Here is a 5,783-nt window from a genome sequence, read left to right on the forward strand (position 1 = left end):
GACAATATAGAACTATTAGTATTATTATTTTGAGACAGAGTCTCACTCTATCACCAGGCTGGAGTGCAGTGGCACATAGAACTATTATTAAGAGGCAGTGTAACATAGTGTCTAGGAATTTGGACTCTGGGCTCTCATCCTGTTTCACTTGCTAACTAGCTGTGACTTGAGGCAAATTGCTTAACCTCTCTGTGCCTGGGTTTTCCCATCTGCTGAGTAAGGATAGTAAGAGCAGCTCTGGCATAAGCACAGCTGTGAAGATTAATAATAAAGTGCTTGGAGTTGTGTTTGGCACAACATACCCACCCAGTAATCGTTAACTGTTAGCAAATTCTCACCCTGTGAACAAATCTGAAAAATGCAAATCCTAAAACACTTTAAACGTTAATCAATAAACTCATCATTCTGAGCTGGCATCCAAATGGATTGCAAACTGTGTTTGTCACAATTGCCACGTGGTGGCGTGCCTGCTGCTGGCTCTGGAGAAATTGAATTATGCCAGTTCTCAATGGTGCCAGGCCTTCAGGAGGCTGGCCACTGTGAGACATGCTAACTGTCCTGCAGTACAGCCCAGGGGCTGCTTAGGAGGGAAAGCACACAGAGAAAAAGGGCCAGGCTTGGTAGAAGGGGGTTGGGGTCAACGGGCTGGCAGGGGCAGAGGACAGAATCCTACACAAAGCAGGCCGGGGGAAAGGAGCAAGACTCCCCTGCTAGGGCAGGGCAGAAGCCATCTGAGAAAGTCTCTCTCTTGCCCTTTATCTCTTGCGAGTACCATGGCCTTTTCTCTGCTAGCTTATTGACTCACCTGCTCCATTTTCCCAGTTTCTTTGCCCCCTCATCACCTGGACTGACCACAGCACTGACTCCAGAGGCTGTCGAGCTCCCTCTGCTCACTGCAGTCTTCAGGTGAAGGGAGAAGTCACGATGAATATGTTCAGGTCAGAAAGGTTCGTGGAGGAGTGACATTCACTGAGAATCTGAAAGACACCCCAGGCAGAGACACTGTAGGTGCACACAAAGCCAGGGAGTGGTACAAGAGCTTGGGCCTTAAAGAAATGGGAGATGCCTGGGATGGTGGCAGTGTCCAGTTCCTGAAAATGGGAACAAGGCTCTCAGGGGCACGAGCCTCAGGGGGAGCTCGTATGCCTGTGAGGGACTTGAAGCTTTCTCCTGGAGCCAGAAGACCCTTACAGACAGATGTCAAGCAAGTAAGAGACATGATCAGATTGGCATTTTAAAAAGGTCTCTCCCCAGCAGTGTGGATGCCATATTGGAGGGGGCTGAGTTCTGAGGTGGAGCCCCAGTTAGGAGACTTCTGAAGTCATCCAGGTGAGAGGGGAGAGGTGGGACTGGAGTAGCTGGGGCTGCATTATGGCCCCAGCAGTTTCCAGCTGTGTGATTTTGAGCACATTACTTACCCTTTCTGAGTTTTGTCCCTAGCGGTGCCTGGCATATAGCAGGAGCTCAGTACATACACGTTGAATGAATAAGTGAATGAATGTCAAGAACCCATCGACATGCATGGCCAGACTGAAGACAGAACACCATGCCGAGCCTGAAAGGACGCTCGTGTCACTGGACTGGGAGCCTGGGGAACATCTCCAGACTTTCCAAATCCTGGGCCTTGCTCGCTCACCCCATCGTCACCTCTTGCCTATCTCCCACCTTGCCCTTGGAATAAAAGCCACTGAGATGGGGAGGCAAAGCTGCAAATGGACTGGCCCTGCCACGAAGGCAGGGTTCTTGCCAGGCTGCAAGAATCGAGGGTAAGGTCCCGAACCTGCCCCGTCTGCTTCAGTCTCCAGAAAGCCTTCCTGAAGGAGGCCAGGATAGCAGAGGCGCCAGTCTCAGGTGGAAGAGGAGGTGAGCTTTCACCCTGTCTCTCATTCTGTTACCTGACCTGTAGTGGTTGAGAGGCAAAGAGGTGCCCAGCTCTCCTTAGACTACTGCATCTCCGTCCCCTCCACTCAGCCACAAACCATTAGGCAGGCACCCAAGCACCGCCCGCGCTGCGCGGGTCCCGAGCCGTTCTCGACAGCGGTGGCAGCCTCAGCCGCGCTCACCTGCATCTCCCCGGAGCGCCCGCCAGAGCGCGCTGTTGGACAGCGAGCAGAGTCACGCTTTTGGGGCGGAAGAGCGGCGAGGTCAGCACCACGGACTGGAGCACTCGGGGCGGGTGGGGAGGACGAGCGCAGGACGCGGGTTGGAGCGCAGGAGACCTTCAGGAGCTCCTACGCCCTCTAAGAGGCTTGGCGTAGTCCAGCCAGGTCTCGGGGACGCGCGGATACCAGCCTCCCCAGTCTCAGGTCTGGAATCCCGCGGGTTGGGGGACGGGGCGGCGGCATTCTGAGGGTTCGGCGGAGGCGCCAGGGGGCGCTAGCTGGCTCCTCGCAGCAGATCCAGGCCGCGGCGGTTCCACGAGGTCCCGCGCCCCGCGGTCCTGGCCCAGCGGTCGGAGAAGGTGCGGCGGAGACCACCCATTCCTCCTCTCCCTCCCTCCCTCCCTCCCTCCCTCTTCGGCCGGCGGGGAGTGGCGCCCGCCATCCAGTGCCGCTCCTCCGCGCCCTGCACCCCCATCCGCACCCTTTCTTGGGCCAAGCTTCCCCGCGCCGCCGTTCCTGGTATCCGCACCGGTCCCCGTGGCTCCTCCACGGCTCTCTCCTGGAATTCAGCTTTCGGGAAGGGTTTGGCCGATTCACAGACTGGAGAAGGCGGGCCCGAGCAGTAGCCCGAGTGATTTCGAGAAGCCCGGTCGCTGGGCGTCGATGTTCGCCCTGCACTCAGTGACCCAGTAACCCCAGAGCAGGAGGAACAGGCTCGCTACGGGGTAAGGCAACCTTCTGGCACCGAGAAAAGATACGAAACAGCAAGCCATCGTTGTCTGTACACTGTCTCTGGGAGCTCTGCTCCTCTGAACCTCGACTTTCCCCAGGCACGCACCTCAGAGCTGAGCCCCCTGGGGACTCCCAAGCTCTGCGTCTCCCTGAGTCCTGAGGCAGGAGAGGAGGAGGCTGCAGGGGTGGACTGAGCCTCCTCCCCACAGCCGTACCCTGGCGCCCTGGAAGCCTGGAACGTACATCTGAGGCCAGAGCGACTCTTGCCTCTTTTCCAGTGAGCTGGGGGAAAGTTACCCTCCTGAGAAGACCGACCTTCGAGGGCGACATGAGCGCGTGTTTGGGGCAGGAACCGGCCGGCCCTCCCTGCTGTGCTACCCCCTGAAACTGGATGCCCCCCCTTTCATTCCCCCGGCTCAGGAGAGGCTTGACCCTACGGAAGCTCGAGGGCGCAGGCCTGGAGGAAAGAGAGGAACAGAAATCCAGGCTGTAGGGGAGCAGATGGAAAGCTGGAGAAGTCGGAGGAAGGATGTCGCTGGCTGTTCTTCCCCCACCCCCATTCCTGAGGTTGGGGCTGCAGCCCCCTCAAAACCTGCCCTGCAGGTCCAAGTAGTACCCAGCGGTCAAGCAGTAGAATTTGGGCAGGACCCCGGAAGAGGCTTGCAGGATGGGACAGAGCCCACAAGAATCATCCGAGGCTGCATCGCGCCCAGTCCCTCAAGACAGAGCGAGACCCAAATAACCCCCGCGCGCGGACCCGCAGCGTTCTGTGACTCCACCGCGGAGTCCAAAAGGCAGCTGAGGGTGGGAGCGGAGGGGACGGGAGGGGGGCCGCCGGCGCCCGGCGAGTGAGGCGCGTCAATGGGCCGCAGGGGCCGGATCGGTGGCCTAATGGATTCAGGCCTGCATGGCAGAGGCGCACCCGGCGGCCTGTCCGCGCTCTCAATAGCGGACAATGGAGTCCCGGGGTGACCTGAACAAAGAATTTGGAAGTAGTTAAACTGCAGAACACGTTCTGGGCCTGGGTGCCTCCTTTCAAAAGGAGCGCTGGGAGAAGAAAAGAAAGCACTGGGGGGTGAAGGGGGCGAGAAAATGCCCAGGGGAAAAGTTGGTAGGTCGCCCTAGTTGCCGCCAGCTACCAGACGCCAGGAATTCAATAGGAAATGGGGGAGGGGTGGCCTAAGTCTACCAGACCTCAAGCAGAGTCAGATAAAGTTCTCCAGGAGATGACTGGGGTTCAGGAGCAGGACCTGTCTCTTATACACATCTAGATGTGTATAAGAGACAGCACACACACACACACACACACGGTCAAAGCCAGGAGAAGCTTCCCTAGGGCTTTGGAGCTAGAACAGGGACCAGTGAGTGGAGGGGGTGTCTGCGCCCCTATGTCTAACCATACATGGCGCTGCTTCCCTCCTTGGCTCCTCTAACAGGAGGACAGGGCCTCCTCTTTGAGCCCTTTCGCAGAGCTTGTTTTTGTTTTTCCTTCCCCATCCACTTCAGAAAGACTGGGTTCTCTCTCTCAACCCCTTCTTCACTCCCACATAGCCAGCAATCTAGGTTCTTCTATGAGAATATATTTTTTTATTTTAAAGTCAGGCCTCTAGGTGTAAAATATAGTGCCAATTATTATTTTATTTCATTTTTTTTCTAAATTTTCTAATTTTTCCACAATGAGCACAGCCACAGCATAGGAAAAGAAGACATTTAAAAGGCAGTCAGTTATACTGGTATCAAACTAACTTAGAAGAGGAGGAACTTGAAAGACTGTGGAAACCAAAAGGGTAAATAAAATGATGGAATAAATGGTTAGGAGAGGAGCCGAAAAGAAGAAAGGAGAAGTGGCTGCCACGTTCGTGGGAGGCGGTGCCTCTGGAATCCTAGAGAACACTCCCTGGCTAGGAGGCTTCCCCCTGTGGAAGGCGCTTGGCTTGCAAGGGGTTAACAGTATTGCTCATGAACTTGGCCTGTCTGGCTGGCTCGTGATGAATGGTGAGACCTGCTGACAAGTTCAGCCTAGGGACCTCCCCTGCTGTGGAAGTGGGAGAAACACACGCAGGCGGAGGGGACCCGGGGCGAGTCACCAGGGGCGCGTGGTTCGGCGTGCCAGGAGTGCTGCTCTGCCTGCTCTCTTGGCTTCTGTCTCCCTTCGGCCGATCGCCCCCTATCCTGAAGCTTTCCAATATCATCTTGGAGCCCCAAAGTTTCCTGGGTCCTCCGCATTGTGTGTCCCAGAACCCCTTGCCCGCCCCTGCGGGAAAGGTGGAGCGGGACTTCGGGAGCCGGCCCAGGGGAGGCCAGATTCAGCATTTGGACAGCGGCTCCGGGGCGCAGTCAGCCCCGCTGCACCGTCCGCCCCGCGAGTTTGCAGGTGCACAACCTCGGGCAGATGGCGGGTAGGAGGGCCGCGGGGCTGCTCTGGGTCTTGGAGAAGCAGGACCCAGCCTGGAGGGCATCCCAGCTCCGAATGGGACATGTTTTCCCGAGCTAAAAGATCCCTTCTGAGCTCACACGGGGGCCCCCCCGGCACCAGCCAAGCCAGCGTGGATATCCCCAGCATAACCAACACCTATGCTGGGGGTGAAGACAAGACGCCCCCTTTCAGCCCGGAGGTGGACGCCCCTCATGCCCTCAGCTCTCCATTCTTCCCAAAGCAGCCCGGATCCCTGAGTCTGGAGCTGCCGGCGAGGCTTCCAACCCGCTGCTTGCCATCACCTCCCAGGTCGTTGGTGGCTCCGGGTGAGTCTGGCGGCGCAGGAAGGAGAGAGGGGACGAATGGCGTTGCGACTCCCAGGGAAAAGCTGGGAGGCAAGCGGGGCGTGGGGAGGAAAGGCCAAAGCACACGGCTGGGCGCCCCTCACAGCCTGCCTCCGCCCCCTCCATTCCGCACTGGTCGGGGTGAAGGGGGGAGCGGGGGGAGTCGCGCTGACGTCACTGCGGGCCGTG

The sequence above is a fragment of the Mandrillus leucophaeus genome, unplaced genomic scaffold, assembly GCF_000951045.1.
Source record: "Mandrillus leucophaeus isolate KB7577 unplaced genomic scaffold, Mleu.le_1.0 Scaffold297, whole genome shotgun sequence".
In the NCBI taxonomy this organism is placed as follows: Eukaryota; Metazoa; Chordata; class Mammalia; order Primates; family Cercopithecidae; genus Mandrillus; species Mandrillus leucophaeus.